The sequence below is a fragment of the Podarcis liolepis genome (genome assembly GCF_965112155.1).
Source record: "Podarcis liolepis genome assembly, chromosome: 9".
NCBI classification, from domain to species: domain Eukaryota; kingdom Metazoa; phylum Chordata; class Lepidosauria; order Squamata; family Lacertidae; genus Podarcis; species Podarcis liolepis.
Genome location: NC_139564.1, coordinates 29,597,790 through 29,614,205, shown reverse-complemented (window position 1 = coordinate 29,614,205; position 16,416 = coordinate 29,597,790). Strand labels below are relative to the sequence as shown.

The following is a 16,416-nucleotide window of genomic DNA, read 5'->3' as shown; positions in this document are numbered from 1 at the left end:
TCCCAAAACATTCAGAAACCAGAGCAGCGTCTGATTGGCTGCAGCTTCCTGCAGCCAATCAGAAACCGCAGAAGCCCCATTGGACATTTGGGTTCTAAAGAACGTTCACAAACAGGATCAATCGCTTCCGAGTTTGCGGTGTTCGGGAGCCAAAATGTCCAAGTACCAAGGCGTTCAGGATCCAAGGTACAACTGTATTCCTCAAGGAAAGATGTCAAATGGCTTTACCATTTGAACTTGGAGGTTGTTGCCGTTTCACAGCTATACAAGATTTAAGATAGCTATCATATGACTTTGCAGCACAATGGTATACTTTTATTTATCATGCATTTGATGACTCGTAAGTATAACATGTTGGATACAACCCTTTGTTGTCATTTTCTTCTAAGAGACTCTCAGGACTACTCCTCTCAAAACAGTTACCCTTCCGAAAAGAGAGAGAGAAATTCCAGCGTACTCACAATAAGGAACAGATCGCAGGTATCAGAATAAAGACTGGAAGCTTCATGAAACATTTTAAACAAAGGGGAGATGAGAAAGAGAGAGAAAGTCACACTTTCCCATGTAAATTACTTCACAACACTTTTAAACTACTGCCCTCCCCACATCCAAAACTAAACCCCCAGGCATTTGAAGGAAATGCCAGGGTCTCATTTGAAGGAAGGAGATGCAACAAATCCCCTGTGGGGGAAAACATGTGTTCTTTCATCACAGGGGGATAAAATCACATCTCCCGGAGATGTCCATCTTTCACTTCCTGTGAAACCCAGAAGCAAGGGTCACTTGCATTTCAACTCTTCCCTCTTTGTTTGAGCATCCAAAGAGGCCCTAAGCTTCTTCCAGAAGTGGAATTTACCCATAAATGTTACTGTACAATAGCTTTTACCTGACCCAAAACCCTTTAGATAGGTCAGGCTGTAAATCTCGTTAGCATAAGCAAAAGCAGGAAACGAAGCTTCTAGCTGGAGCAATCCAGGAGGAAAAACAGCTCTGCCTCCGGATGTTTTATGGTGTGGCCTCTTATACCTTAACACTCCACTATTAGCATATTGCTGCAATCACCAATGGCACTTTCCCCTTTAACTTCCCCTTGAATTGCCATCGAAGCTCATCAAATGCTTCCAATAAAAGGAAGCTAGCCTTTGCTTTTACTACAGTGCTCGGCAATGCAGATAAATTCTGGGGCTCAGACACATTGTCTCTGCTGGCCCCACTATCAAGAAGGGAAGAAAAGTCAGCTGAGCAACCCAGTGTGATTTTTATAGAAAGTGTACTCTATTGGTGGAAATACAATAAGGTTATCTGTTTGGGGGATTTGTTTTAAATGAATATAATATGAAATCTAGTAATATGTTGGGGGGAATTGGGGGAAAAGATCATATTTGCCAAGCAAACCAACTTATATCAAATATCTTGCGCTGAAGGGAATTCTACCAAGTCCATCCTAACAAGAATCCCAGCATGGGAAGATCAGCCATGCTTCAACTGGAGATAGATATATAGATGATATAGATAAAGATATGTACCAATTAGCAACTGCGCCTTTTGTTCTGGCATGATGAAACTGATCTCCCTGATATTCTTGCCTTGTGTGTCTTGTCTTTTAGACTGCAGGGACATCTTATATTTATTTATGAACAGGGCCTAGTTAATGCAGGCATCCTAGAAATAATTAACAACTATCACCATGGTGTTTTGCTTTTGTTTCTGTCAATCATATACAAGCAGAAGTGTTGAAAAGGGCCCCACCACTGCCACCTGAAACTCAGTGTATCTTTGGGCCAGATGAAGAAGGGGGTCAGAGCTACTGGTATAGTCCCCATGTTTAGGGAGGATGTGCATCCTGTTTTACGAAGGATACTGCTCTGTTTGAAGGGCTGGCAGAGGGCCATCCTCTTTCTCAACCTCTTTTTCAGGTGTGGGAAACCTTCTCCAGATGTTATTGAACTACAACTCCCATCATCTCTGACCATTACCCATGTAGCTGATGTAGCTGATGGGAATTATAGTTCAGCAACTTCTGGGGGGCCAATGTTTCCCTGTTCCTGTTTTATTTGAAGGATGGTTTAGTAGAACTCCAGTTTAAATATTTTTTAAAAGAAGGGGGCCTTGAAGTTGCCCATACCTGGACCTGGACAGCAGGCTGAGAAAGTACCCATGGTCACTTTCCCACTGCGATGAGATGTATTTAGAAAGAAATCATGCAGCCCACACTTCCTCCCAAAGAGCCCATGGTGGAAAATATGTCAATGCTAAAACAATGTAATTAAAACTTCTAAAACCAGTTAAAACCAACCTCCTAAAAGGAATCACTTATTCTCAAAACTAAAGATTTCACGGTTACCAAGGATAGACCTTTCGGCCATCAAATCCCTGGGTAAACAGGAAAGTTTTTTTCTTAATTTCCCTAAATATTAAGAATGAAGCAGAATGATGGGAGGGCATTCCACAAATGGGGAACCACCACTGATAAGGCCCTGTTACGGGTCAGTCACTACCAACTGGGCAACCCCCAATGGCAGCACCAGGAGGCTGGAGAGAGGCAATTGGCTGGGAGAGGAAGAGTGGGGAGAGGTACTGGCTAGCACTCAACCCCCTGCCCTCTTGAAGAAGCTACCATCTCTAAGCTCATGTTTCTGGGAAGCATTTACCTCAGGATTAGGTTCCGCTGAGGTTGTAAGCCAAGCATAGGCAAACTCGGGCCTCCAGATGTTTTGGGACTACAACTCCCATCATCCCTAGCTAACAAGACCAGTGGTCAGGGATGATGGGAGTTGTAGTCCCAAAACATCTGGAGGGCCAAGTTTGCCTGTGCCTATTGTAGGTCATCTGCCTGAGTGGCTGCAGCTGTTCAGGATACTCCCCGAGCCAGTGCACCTTCCACTGGTGCTGGGGAAAGGAGAGTATAAGGCCAGCCTGATGGGGATAGTGGGGGGTGAGGTATGAGGGCTAGGATTAAGATTATTAAAATGCCTTTTACTGGAAATGGTTTCGTGCGTGGCATGGTGTCCTTTCTCGGGGGGGGGCTGCTGTGTTTTCCTTTAGGCCGTTTCCAGGGTGAGAGACTGAATGTGGTCCAAGTGAAAAGTGGTTTCATGTACCTTGAGTGAGAGTCCACCCCACCATGGAAAAATGCCCTTCTTGGGTGAGAGGCAGGAAGGAGTGTTTAGTCTGTGTCCCAGGTGAGAGCATTTGTTCTGGCTCAGTATTGTCTAGTGTAACTCTTCAGCATTTCACTGAAAGGATGCCTACACTTTGCCAGTGTGCTACATGCAACCCCACAGAGAGGGATTTCCCACAGGGCCAAGCTGACACCCTGCTATGGAAGCGAGGGAGGGCGAGGTGTTTTCTTAAAGGCTGCGTAATCCCCGCAATAATACAAAACACACTGCCCTGCTCTCAAGCAGCTCCCATACATTCCAGTCAGATTGCACCCGCAGTTAATTATAAACATGCAAGATGAGGGAAGCCCTGCTCTTTAACTCAGCTTTCTCATAAACACACCACTGTTTCTTAAAGGCTTTTTAATAAAATGAAAATTTAAAAATCAAATGCACTCAATGATTATTATTATTATGATTATTCTTGAGTACTTGGACATGGGTGTTTTTCTTGAATCTCCTGCGGAGGAAGATGAGGCACAGCAGTGGCAGCAGGTGCAGTTTGATTCACAACCGAGCTGACCTTCTGTAGGAGCATGGCAGGAATTTCAAATAGGATTAGCCACCCCAGACAAGAAAAAGGTCACAGGACATTTCCACTGGAAATTCTCATGCAAATAGGCCTTTTGATACGCATGACGTTTTTTTTCCACACACATCTAATAGCTATGCATACAGAAAAAAGGAAATACTGAAACATGATGGCTAATGTATGTTAATCTTGTGAAGGTGTTGACTTCCCAGAAAAAAAGTCAGGCTGCCAAAGGATAAGGGCATCACAGACCCTGCCTAGAAGAGAGTCCTAGCAATATTAGGACCTTGCAGAGCTGTGCAAAGGAGCAGGGCTTGTGTATTTTGATTTTGATTTGTGTTAAGGTTTAAATTATGGGGAGAGGGGGAATCCTTTTGCCTTAGTTTGAGCACTGTTGGAGGTCATGTACTTGCTTTAAGACCTCAAACATTGCAGCAGTTACTCGGTGGTAAGGGAAAGCACTCAAAACATGCTCAGAGGCAGTATCCTCTTTACTATTGTGTTGAAAGTAGAATCCTGGGCGATCCTTCTATCTTCATCTCCAATAAGAACATGAGCCTTATTGGATAAGGCAAATCAAGTCCAGCATCCTGTTCTCACAGTGGCCAGTGAGATCCATATGGAAAGACCACAAGCAGGATCTGAGTATAATAGCACCCTCTCTGCCTGTGATTCACAGCAACTGTTATTCAGAGGCTTCCAAAGGTGGAGACAAAGCAGAGCCATCATGGCTACTGGCCGTGTTTTCTAATGGGCAATGTTTCTGAGGAGAGCAACTGTGGCATTCTGAAGGCAAGGCAGTTGAGCTTCTTCTCTATCCAGTGACTGAATGGTGCCAAACCAAGCTAGAAGCAGGCCACTCCCAACAAAATGTCACTGGAATCTATTCTTTTAGATTAAGTTATGAGGTTGTATTGGAGTTGTGTTTGAGCGAGAGCACAATTACAGACACTTAATGTAAGTTTGAGGTAACTTGCCACAGCACGTACATGAGGGCTTGGTAAACTGAAGGCCTCAACTCCTCTTTGGGGGAATGGGGTGAAACTGGTAGTAGTCCATTCTTTATAAACGTTCATCCTTTGCACCCCATTTGCTGTCTAGAACCCAAGCTATGCTGCCATCATTTCAACTGTGTCTCCTTGGGATGAAGTAGATTGAGTTTACCATGTTCTTGGGTTTAGGAGAGGACACCTACCAGAGGACACATTTCCTCTGAGAAATGCTGTGGGTTGGATCCCAGCTCCTCCCACTATCTATCCAAGGAAGGTCAGTAGCAAGTATGGAATTGGGCATGAGAAAAATGGTAGATACACCAAACATGTTTAGATAAACTACGTTTCTGAATCCCATCCACCCAGAAAAGTTCATGGCTGAACCTGGAGCTCCCTGAAGAGAGTGCCATATTCTTAGAAGGGTGAACCAATGAGTTTCAGTCTTTCAGATAAAGGCCTCACTCTCCCTCATCACAGATGGATGTGTGCCTGAATGAATTAGTAATAGTGTGAAAGGAAGGTCTTTTTGCCACTTTGCCCTGGTACAAATTAAGCCACGACAGGGATGGTGTTCTATTAAACAAAGACTTTTAAAAAGAAGTTAGGACTACTGTTAAAATTATGTCAGTTTGGAGTATGTTAGAAATTATTTTAAAAGCTATCATTGAAAATTACTGTTTTTCAATTCAAATGCCAGTTAAAAGTAGCTCACATGATATAGTTTGGGAGAAGATCTCGGGTATGGAAAGATGAAATAGCATTGACTTAAACGGCATTGGCTTCTTTGCTCTGGCTACATCAAGGGAGATATTGGGGAGGGGGGAGACGCCAGTTGTCCAGTGTTAATTTGAGGACTTTATTTTTTAGGATGGAAGGAAGCCCTTCTCAACATGAATGAAAACATTAGCACAGGAAAATTTCAGCAGGGCAACTCCCTCTGAGAAAAGTCAGCCTTGGAAAGAAATGTGTACCATTTGAATTCACAAAACACTTGAAAGGTAATGATTCTTAAATTAAAATGGCAAATTATGTAGCGGGACAAAAAGCTTTTTCCACCCTGATGGGTCTTAACAAGAGCAATAAACCATGTCTAACTGCACCAATATATAGCTACCATCAGCATATTGCTAAGCTACTGCACTTCTGGCTAAATCGGTTTCCTCTTAATTTGCCCTCATTGCTGAAACAGAGGGGGGAAATGCAACACAGTTTTTACAAAGCCTACAAATATCAAAGGGTGAAAAGAGCTGAGGGATGCAAAAGGGCGGGAGCTTATCCCTTATGTACACATTTACTTATTTCACTGGGACATTCCCTATATTTCAAAATAAGGAAAAGAGCAAGCATTGCAGTAAAAGTTTGCTGCTTAGAGTACTATGTATCTCAGCCGCTCTGCTTACTTTGTTTCCATACAAGGGTGTTTTTGGCAAAATAGAAACTTGCAAGAGATTTCCAAAATCCACAGTTGGGCAATATACTGTATTAGGATTAACCAGAATGCAACAATATCATGGCAAGCTTTTGTGTTTTCCAGAATTTATCATCAGGTAAGATATGGCACAGGGCAATGCAGTGGGGTTCATTTTCTTAATTTGACAAGGAACAATACATTTGTTTACAGAGTTTAGTCTTATGTGACAGCTGAATTTCCCAACTTGGTGCTATTTAATGACACCTCCTGAGTTCACCAAATTACCAAGGATAATGGTTCAGTCTGGACCAGTCATTATTTTTTTATTTAAGTAAGCAGATTGCCTCTTTAAAGCCAGCTAATGCTATTTAAGCAGATGGTAATCTGCTTCCAGTTTGTAGAACATTTATTGAAGTGCAGTGGCACCCCTTTTGGGGGCTTGTTTGTTTGGCATAAACTAGACACGATCATTTGATTTAAAATCTGTTTTATAATGAGGCATCTGCTTTCACTTTATAAACATTAAGTCTTTGCTACAGGGACCGCAATAGACCAGGATGAGCCTTCCCCATCCTAGTAGCCTTCCAGATGTTTTGCACTACAACTCCCATAAGTCTTAGCCAGCATGGCCTGTGACGGAAGCTGAAGTCCAAATATCTACAGGGCACTAGGTTGGGGAATGCTGAACTATACTTATCACTTAAGGCTTGAGAGGACAGTAAAAAGCCTGTAGGCCAGACCTGTGACCCTCCAGATAACGTTGGACTACAACTTCCATCAGTACTAGCTACCATGGCCAGTAGTTAGAGGTGATGGGATTTGTAGTCCAGCAATGGAGGGACACAGATTCTCCATCCATGCTGCAGATGTCGCAGTTTGTATTGATCTGGATGCAGGTATTACTGGTGAGGGGGTTAATGGAAGATAATCCAAAATTGGATGAAGATGAGAAATTAATCAATTGTTATGGAAGGACTGGGGAAATAGAAGAACAGAAGGAGAGAAGCAGATTTCAGAATGAAATAGTCACATTGATATTTATGTGCTTGAAGTACTTGTATTCCTGTTCCTGCATTCTGCCTGGCCCTACCAGTCCCATGGCAGACCAGCCACCAACTTTACCATTAGTCCATGAAGACACCTCTGCACTCTCTTTTTACTTTACGAATTTGTCTTTTTCAAGCAAACCCAAAAGGGAGAGGAGAAGAGAAAAAGGGTTCAACTAAGCCAGATCTTTCCAAAGCACACTTACTTGGAATTTAGATCCACTGAAATTAATGAGACTTGCTTACGAGTAAATATGCAAACTGATTCTAAGTACGTTCTCTTCATTTTCCTTGCAGATTTTTTTTTATTAGAACTCCTAACTCTTCAGAAAGGTGGAAAAGGCAATCTACTAGGAGGTCGTCGTATATCTCCAAGCATGTGATTTTACTTTGCGATGTACCATTCTTTAACTCGCACGCATGATTTATCGTGGCCCACAAAAGCTGCTCTGCAATATTCCAGCATCTCTCTCCACCCCTTCCCATCCCACATGGAGCCTTAGCTGAACTAAAATTTTGCAAACCTTTACATTGTTCTTCCTGACACCGGATCAGCAAAGACAAAAAGCAACTGCCAGCTCAAAAGCAACCCGGTGATAGAGCCTGGTGCTATCTAATCAAGGGCAAAAGGTCACTTCCGAACAACTGGGCAATAAAAGATTATTTCCAGCCACAAAACAGAAAGACTCCATGGTGGATGCTTGAAAGAGGAGGGGTGGAAGGAGGGCAAAAGGGCTCCCGTCTGTGGGAGGAAGTGCATTGAATAAAGCCAGCAGACAGGAACCATCTGGCTCTGAGCGTGGTCTGTTCTTAAGAAGACAGAGAAAGCCCCCTCAGAGGGGCCAGTGACTCCATGCAATGATTCAAACTTTTGTTGTAATTTAAAAGCTGCTTTCCCAGGCACCAAGAAATTGAAAAAGACAACTTTCCCAACACAGGGTCTGAGGGACACGTCTTATCGCATGCTGACTGCAAGGCACATCCCTCATTTTATATGCAGCTCTTATTAAAAAGGTTGGATCCTGAGAAGTCAGTAAATTGGAATTCCTGACTGTTAAGAATCGGATAAGCATGAACACACATTATATTTTAAATTCAGGAATGGTCTCTTTGCCTTTCTCGCTAAAATACCCTTCCTGGTTGGGTGGCCTCACCAGATGAAAGCAAGGAAACAAAAGGAAAGATTAGCTAACTAGTTGCCTACAAAACAGCAGAATGGCAAGTATTTCCACACAAATAGCACTGAAAGTTCAGTAGAGACATACATAGTCACTTTACCTTGCTAAACAGTCTGGAAGTTCTAATCAGTTCAGACAGACAAATATTCATTCTTGAGGGCCCAAATATTCACAAGACCAAAAATCAAAACCTTCACACCATGATGGATGACTGTTCCCCCTACCTATTCCTACATGCACAGTTTTGGAAAGGGGATGGAAAGTCACTTAACCATTCTTTACATTAACAGTCACCATTGGATAGCAACAGAGGAAAGTTCAACTCAGAAGCTCAGTTGATACACATTCATTTCAACATAGGAACAGCTTCAATGCAAGTCATGGCAAGCCTGGAGATTGGTTGTGGCCTAAACAAGAGTTACCTGCTGTCAGCAGGTGGATATTTTCTATATCTTTCTGTTGTGAAGTGGTACATCACATGGCAAGATGAGAGGGCTCCAACCTTAAGCACACACTAAATGAGGCCTGAGGGGAACTGGTGACTCTCCTGATTTGTTAGACTCCAGACACCATCATCCCAGACCATTGGTCATTCTGGCTGGTGTGGATTTATTAAACAATATCTGGAGGGACACAGGTTCCCCAACCAGGGCTCCCTCTCTCCGTGTGAACCTACCTCTCATCATCTTCTGAGACCCTTCTTCAGGTGCCTCCTCCACAAGACGTCCAGAGAGTGGCAACATGCAAATGTACCTTTTTTTGCAGTGGCTCAACATTTGTGGAATGCTCTCCCCAGGGAGGGTCATCTGGCACCTTCATTATACACTTTTGGGTGCCAGGCAAAATGGTCCTCTTCAGCTGATTGACATCTGATGCCCTTATAAATGTGTGGTGGTGGAAGGGTTGTTTTTGTTCTTATTTTTATTGTGCACTTTGTGTTTTTATATTGTCATTTTGTGTTGTGAACTGCTCTGAGATCTATGGATGAAGGGCACTATACAAGTTTAAAAATAAATAAATAATAATAATAAACCAAGTCCTACTTCTGAGCAAACACATTTACAAAAAAGCTACAGTAAAAAATAAAATAAAACCTAGTTCCCTATGCACCAAAGGACATAAGCCAGTCACAGGATATCAAAGGGACATGGAAGACTTTCCAAATGTGAAAAGGGGATGCTTTATTCTCTACCAACTTTTGGAAGAGGTGAATCAAAGGAAGGAGTTTTGGTCTCAGTTAGTACCTGTGGACAATGCCAGAAAGGGTATTCTGTCTTCAACTATACTATAATTGTATTGCAATACTTCCCAAAAAGTCCCCTTACACATGGCTACCGATCTATTGATTCCACTGAAAATCATTCTTTTTGAGGTGTTGTGAGGTCCTATGAAAGTTCTGCCTGTGGCAATGGCACATTCACACATCTGATGCTGCAGTCACCAGGCCATGGACCATAGGCGCCGACTCCATGGGGCCTGAGGGGGCCCAAGCCCCCTCAAAAATTTGTTTGGGGGGGCTCTGCCCCCCCAATAATCTTGGGCGCCCCTCCAGCAGAGCGCCACCGCCGCCCCTCCCCCAGCCCAAAATGCACAGGGTCGGGCTGCATGCCTCCTGCCCTCCCTCCCTCCCGAGCAAAAGCTCCACCCAATTTCCTTCGGAGCTGATTAATAGGCGCAGCACGCTCTCCCCTATTCGCTCACGAGGAGGCGGCGCCACTTTATCTGCATATTCATGAGCTTATTTATTATTCATGAGCTTTCCCGGGCCCCCCCCCCCCAATATTTTTTATAAGTCCGCGCCCCTGCCATGGACACAAGGATGCCACAATGCCACATAAATTGTGACCAACCACACTGCCAGAATAAAGTATGAAGCAGCCTAGACTCATCTCACCAGAAGACGTCACCTTTATTCTTGAGAGCGCAGTTTCCATGGAAGAAGAACTTTGGGGCCTAAAACTCTGACAACATCCTTTCCAATTTTCTTTTCCCCCAGCCAAGCCAAAAACAATTTTGTTGTCATCTTATTTTTGACCAGGTTTTTACTGGGTGCTGTTTAAAAATTATAGATTCCCTAGCTTCTAACTCATTTGCTACTTCTTTTCGCCTTTCGGTCCTTGTAAATGGCAACTATTTTCTTATAAAGGGATGTGAGCCCTTGTAAGCTGTGGGACCCAGGCAATTGGCTCAGTGCAGCAGAGCTAAGTTATGAAACAGGAAACTGTGATGTCATGTCTAGTAAAGCATCAAAAAGCACCTTGTTTAAAATAGAAATATCAGATGAGATCATTACTTTTTTTCTTAACATATTCTATTTTTTGGCATAACACCCACCTATCTGAGAGTCATTGTAAAAAGAACACTGTAAAGACTACCCAGAATCCAACCACGGTGTCAAATATTCCTATGAGCATCACTTGTTTTGGCAAATGAGGTTTCATTGGAAAACATGAAAGGAACATCAGTTTTACGTATAAGAAGCATATGCAACTCTCAGGAAGAACAAATGGTCTGAATTAGGATGGGCATTTGAGAGAAATCGAAAATCCTACCATACATTTAGAATTTTATTCAACTCGTATGTGGCCAATTTTATCATTGCCATATTTGAGGGTGGCGTGGGAAGAGAGACTAGCAGGCTTGACACTGATGGACCATGATTCTGATCTAGTCAAAGTGAAGCAGAATTGATTTCAACAGGAAAGAGTCTAGCAAGTGCTTGACTTTCCCAATGCAATCAGCAGACCTTAAATATTGATTTCATTGGAAAAGTAAAACATTCTGGTTTACACCATGCATTGGATAACTGAAAGTTCTGTCCCTGGCAACCCTGAAATTGTTAGCTTGAGAGTAGATTGCTTTTAGGAGTTTTAAACTGCTAAAAGGTTGTTTTAGTCAGTTATCTTTGGAAATGTATTTTGAATGTGCAGGTTAAAAATTGAATACATAAATAAAATATGGAAAGCTATGGGGTGGATCATGGTCCATCTGTATTGGTCATGTGATAATCCCTCTCCCTTCAACTCTAACAAAGTGTGTCAGCTGGTTGATGAACTGATGTCAGGAAGAACTCAACAGAGCACTGGATACCCAAATTATCCTGATTGGGGCCACAACTCTGCCTCACAAATTCTTCCAACATAGTCCTCAGTGAAAATGTATTCCCTAGTCAAGTGGTCTAAGGGAAACATTACAAGGCAGGCTTTTTAAAAAGAGACTTGAAGTTTAGCTCCAACACCAACAGTCTTTGGAAGTTTGGTCTACACAGTTTGAATCTTGGAATCAAGTAGCTATGTGTGGGCACGTCACTTGCTAAAATATTGGTTTACTCTTTAATGCTATGGCTGAATTCAGCACACAGTTCTCCATTATCCTATGGCTCAGACTATGATAATCATCAATACTTTGTTTACTAAAGAATGATTAAGATAATTTGGAGAAGAAACCTATTTCATAAATTTGAGAATATTATTCTCTCTCTCTAATGGATTCCATGTAACATTTTTAAGATGTAAAATATTATCTCCCGCTTTTCTGCTAAAGCAACATTTGAAGTTTTATTTGGTTAGAGTATTTTAGGAACTTTGGTTTGGATGCCCAAGTAAAAGAAGAAGTAAGGACTTCTATAGATTTGTTGGGTAGTATCACTTTAGGTTGCTTGCCTACTGACAGGTTATATGAAGAAAAAAGATCACCATAGACCAGATAAAATGTAGGCAACTAGGTTTTCACTTACCAGCACTGCACCATAGATTGCCTAATGGGAAATCAGGTACACATGCCAAACAACACCACCTGGAAACTCTCTCTCTCTCTCATAGAAGGCTCAGGGGAGAAGTTTGCTTTCCCTGCTGAAACTGGAGGATTTATTGCTGTCACGCAGGTGCAGAAGGTCACAGTTGTGTCCTAAGAAGGAATAGGCTTCTGGGTGAAAGGACATTTACAGCTGCATATTTGGCACCAACCGGGTCCCATTTTCCCCACACCAGAAAGCAGCTCGTTTCCAAGAAATGCAGATGGTTTTTGAAGAACCAGTGCAGTCCAGTTCACAAAGTTATGGCTGATTCATACATGCATGTACATTACTGTGTTTTTTTTGGGGGGGGGTCACTTTTACTCCTGCAGAAATGACAGCTGGCATGTGCTGATGCAATCAGAAAGTACTGTGTTTGAGGTGATGTGCAAGTGCTGAGCGGGCCCATACACAGGTCAGAACTTGATGCTGCAGTCATTCAATGATGAAGATACATGCTAGTGGATCCCAAGACCTGGATCTGGTTGACATGGTGCCACTTTTGCTGTGGACTCAATATGTAGCTTTGAACAACTCACCACCTGTTGTGACATGGGGTGTTGACATGGGGTGCTAATAGTAATTTATGATGTTTCTTTGAGGAACACAGTGAAGATTCGAAAACACTTTCTAAATACCTGTCTACAAGAAATGAGTGAAAAGCTATTTCCATAGTACATAATTTCAACACCAGTTCACAGTGCTGTAAAAGTTCATCTACTAAACATAAAAAATATTCTCATAAGTGATAGGATTGTAAAGCATGTAACATGGTTCGTCTTCAGTAGACACAATAGCCAAAGGAACATAATGCTTAGTATCAGTCAACAGATTCTAAAAAACCACATAAATCCTATCCACATTTTGTTTGAAATAAACAATACCCCACATCTCTTCCATCCCACTGTCATTATACGAATGCTAGACACCATCATCGTGTCTAGAAGTCAACTTCCTTCATTTCAGAATACAAAGGTTTCCCAACCCCTAACAAAAAATACAACAAACCAAAACGTCATTTAAAACACTAATTGAACAAAACCCTACCCTTACACGCATGATTTTCTCCCTGAGAAGGTAAAGCAAGAGAAGAAATAAATCACATCTGACAGAAGTTAGTTATGCCACTTAGCACATGATAGGAAGGCACTCATAACCTGGTGATGTGAGCGTGGAAAAGATAGAGAATAGATGGACAGCAAAACCTACAGACCAGGGCCAGTGTTACAACCCAGAGCTTTTTGCCTTGATTTGGGTTCCCTTCCTTCAAGTTAATTTAAGAGAAAAGCTACTAAGGCTGCAAGCCGAACTCCACTTACGCTGGGAGTGAGCCTCATTGAATTCAACTTTGAGTAGACATGGTTCGGATTGTGCAATTAGGAGTATTCACTTCATTCTTTGCTACCTCTTTAAACTGAATAGCGTGCTCAAGTTTAAAACTAAGATTTACATCGACCTTTGTTGTGAAGCTGACACCACAGCTCTTGTCTCGTGAAGGTGCAATAAAATTGCACGGAAAAGATAGGAGGATATTGAAAGAAAACATGATGGTGAGGAAAACATAGCAAAAGGAAAAAGGTGTTTAGCTTCAGGTTGCTGAGGTTGTTGATGCTGCAATGCAGGCCAAATTTTGTTTGTACTGCGCATGTCACAAATGGACAAACTTCTTCAAGCAGCACGTAGTTAAACCATGGAACTCACTCCCACGGGAGGAAGTGATGGCCAAGGGGATTGGACAAATTCTTGGGGGACAGGGCTACTAGCCATGATGGCTATACTCTGCCTCCACAGCTGCTCTTGTGCTCTAATCCTGCTTCCTGGTTTACCACCAGCATCTGTCTTGGCCACTGTGGGAACAGGCTGGTGGAATAGATGAGGCATTAGCCTGCTCCAGCAGATTCTTCGTATGTTCTTATGACACTATAAAGGTAAAGGGACCCCTGACCGTTAGGTCCGTCGCAGACGACTCTGGGGTTGCAGCACTCATCTCGCTTTACTGGCCAAGGGAGCGAGCGTTTGTCCACAGACAGCTTCCGGGTCATGTGGCCAGCATGACTAAGCAGCTTCTGGCGAACCAGAGCAGTGCATGGAAACGCCGTTTACCTTCCCGCCGGAGCAGTACCTATTTATCTACTTGAACTTTGATGTGCTTTCAAACTGCTAGGTTGGCAGGAGATGGGACCAAGTAACAGGAGCTCACACCATAGCGGGGATTCAAACCGCGACCATCTGATCGGCAAGCCCTAGGCTCTGTGGTTTAGACCACAGTGCCACCCGCATCCCTTGTCTATAAATTTTGGGTTTTATTCATCTAAGTGACTCATTGCGTAACCTTGGGTCAGCCACCATGCCTAGCTCACCTCACAGGGCAGTTGTGTGGATAGAATTGTGAGAGGGAGAGGAGAACCATGCCATTTTATATCTTTCAGCTCCATGGAAGAACAACAGGATGCAGAAAATAAACCACTTAAATACCCAGGACCAGAGGCTTTACCATTCAGTTCAACTTCAACAGAGGCAGCTGTGCAGGAACTCTTACACTCCAGTAGCATAGATGGAAGCCTGGTGTGCTGCAAATCTGTAGAGCCACAGAGGGCTAGAGATTGCTATCAACTCTTTAAAGCAGGGTCAGTGCTCAAGGGAGCAGGATTCTGGCAACCCTACCATTTGACAATCTCTTTGCTCCTTTTTTCAGAGGGTTACGAAGGACCACAACTGGTGGATTTCAGAGTGTGAGGCTTCCCCACCCTAACCATTTGACCACTGATCAGAAATACATTTTTTCATTAAGTTTTCAGTATAATACCCAGTTATCTATGCAATGCTTAACAGTATCCAGCAACTATAAATAAAGTATATGTAAAAACCCCTATTAATGAATATACAGAATAGTAAATACTTTCTTCCCATACCTGATCAGCAAACAATTAAAAATGGGGAGTGGAATAGCAGAGCACCCCCCAAAAAAGATATCAGATCAATGAACAAAGTTGCACTGCGTATCACTTTCTCTAATAGTGAATGCAGGTGATGAAAGCTGACTGAAATGCAGACCATACAGGGCTAAGGAGAAACAAAAGACAGATATTCACATGCTTGGAGAACCTCCCCTCCTCCAATGGGGATTCAGCATACCAATGAGAAACAGAAAATTAGAATTTAGCATTTTGGAGGAGTGTATGACTGGCAGACATTCTGAATAGGAACACTTCTGTTGAGTAAACACATACTGCAACACCTTGTTGCAGGCCCCAATTGTTTAAGTATAAATTAGCATGTTTCAAGAGGATGAACTTTTAAAAAGCAAACAAAAAAGCCTGATCGATCTCTTGCAGTTGTGTTGCGTTTTCCAACAAACTGCTTCACTCTCGCTTTTGCATTTGGGGTGTGTAAAATTCTATCCAACCTATGCTCCAGCCAGATCCGAGAGCGACATTTACTAATGCAAAGACAGTGACAGCAGGAACTTGCTGCAGCTTTTGAACTGGCATATAGAAGAGTCTTTCAAGCTTTTATCAGCTCTAAAAAAAAGGAGGGGGAGAAGGGAAGCAAACATTATCTATTGTTAATTACCTGTAAAGTAGGGCTTTAGCCACTTCCCCTGTTCCTAAGAGCTCTGAAGTGAAACCTGAAAGAAGCCACCCATTGTTTTCTATTGTGCAAGCGCCAGAAGCAAATAGGGCTCAGATTGCAGCTCTGAAAAGCAACAGGAAATTGGCGCACAGCTAATCTGCCCTGAACTATTCATAGTAACAAAAGGCTACATTCCTGCTAAAACATTCCCCATTAGAAATCCAAGGCAGATCTTGGAAGAACGACCGCAGAATAAATTTGTGGAAATAAAAGGTTTTTAATTAAAAGACTGGGATCCGGGCATAAGTTGCTGACCATGAAAGTAACATGTATTATGTATTCCTCCCCTCCCCTCCAGCAGGGCTAGTCTGTTGCAGCAAAAATAACAAAGGAGTCCCGTGGCAACTTAAAGACTAACACATTTATTTATATGGCATAAGCTTTTGTGGACTAAAGCCCAGGTTGTCAGACACTGGTCGTTAACAATTGTCAAAGTCTTCTAAGATGCCAAAGAAGGCTTTGATGCATTATGCATGCCTCATCCTCTTACAACCCCCTCCCTAAAAGCCAAATGTTCAGGAGCATTGTTATCTTGCAGGAGATTCTGAAGGCCAGACGAGCTGTGGCTCTCATAACTCCACCTTTTGGAGCCATCTAATAGGGCCAAGTACAACCAATACAGAGAACAATTAGCGTATTGTTCAGTTATTCAATAATGAAACATATAGGT

At 42.6% G+C, this 16,416-nt stretch overlaps 2 long non-coding RNA genes across 3 annotated transcripts in view; one reads left to right on the top strand and one right to left on the bottom strand.

Moving 5' to 3' along the window:
• The window catches only part of LOC310686565, a 148,376-nt gene extending 132,416 nt beyond the window's left edge, over positions 1–15,960 (bottom strand). Inside the window, exon 1 of the long non-coding RNA XR_014515991.1 lies at positions 15,687–15,960. This is a non-coding gene — a long non-coding RNA (uncharacterized lncRNA). The remainder of the gene's footprint in view (positions 1–15,686) is intronic.
• Positions 163–7,925, top strand: LOC310686561. 2 transcript variants are annotated; one of them, XR_014515986.1, is made up of 5 exons: positions 163–307; positions 390–480; positions 3,046–3,182; positions 5,553–5,683; positions 7,440–7,925. It is a non-coding gene; the product is annotated as an uncharacterized lncRNA (long non-coding RNA). The 2 variants fall into 2 exon arrangements; XR_014515987.1 differs by lacking the exon at positions 7,440–7,925 and adding an exon at positions 6,993–7,155.
• Positions 15,961–16,416: the final 456 nt, after the last annotated feature.